The following is a 1,141-nucleotide window of genomic DNA, read 5'->3' on the forward strand; positions in this document are numbered from 1 at the left end:
GAATCCCAGACCCGTGGGTCACCCACCCGCACACTGACCGCAGCCAGTGATGCTTGACTTCGGTGATCTGATGAGAACCGTGTCTTAACGATCAGTCCACTGCGGGACCGCGTTTATTGTGAATTAAATTAAAAATTTAAATAATTTTGTGCATGTCTGTCTGTGTTTTCGCGTATTCTAGTATTTGGTATGTTGAAGCAATTGATTCATTGATGGATTCTGTTTACGTTTATTTCGTAAGCAATTACTAGACAAGAGGAGATTTCTGTTAATAAAAGAAATTAGGCGAAAATGTTTTCGACTTTTTAGATATTTATAAATTTAACAATAAAAATTAATGTTTTCTTTGCTATGTTTATTATTTGTTTTTGAATAAAATTATGTCATTTTGATGTTAAGAGCATGTTAACGGGTGCCCTTAAATACTTTTAAATTAAGTATTCTCTTATAAAAGCGTAGCTGCAATATTTATAAAATTTTCTTTCGTTCTGTTGTGAGGAAAAGAAAATTCGGATCTAAATTAAAATAATAATTATACCACGTAATGTCTAATCATCCTATGCATATTTCTTAGCATTTGTACTTAATTATTAAGCATTGTAATTGTAACAAATTCTACAGTAAAGTTCAAATTGATGTTTAAGTGCTTATATATTATGTTTATTCGACATTAAAAGTGTTTCGACTTATAACATTTTATAAATGAATTTGCAACGCGCAATTTTAATAAAACTATGGCAAGAGTTAAAAATTATCGATAAAATTTTTATGTGGTTATCAATTATTATTTATTTATTTGGAAGTAAGGGATTCTTAGTCTTGAAAACTAAAACATACTAATATCAGAAATAAAACGTTTATGAATGATATCCATTGCTATAAACAGCATCAAGACGATTATCTACAGAATACATTTCCAATAATAATTATTATATTTCAACGTAATACAAGAAAATTTATTTTTAATGATAAAACAAGTTTTTAAAACAAATTTATAATAAAATCCATTCAAAAATACAGCAAAATTATGACGATCTCTACAGCAATATAATAAAGTTTGTAAACAAATAAGGGTAATGACGTCATGACTGGTGACAGTGGTTTGAATATTGGAACGATCGGTGCAGTGCACTGGTGTAAC

This window comes from Parasteatoda tepidariorum, chromosome X2 (assembly GCF_043381705.1).
Source record: "Parasteatoda tepidariorum isolate YZ-2023 chromosome X2, CAS_Ptep_4.0, whole genome shotgun sequence".
NCBI lineage: Eukaryota > Metazoa > Arthropoda > Arachnida > Araneae > Theridiidae > Parasteatoda > Parasteatoda tepidariorum.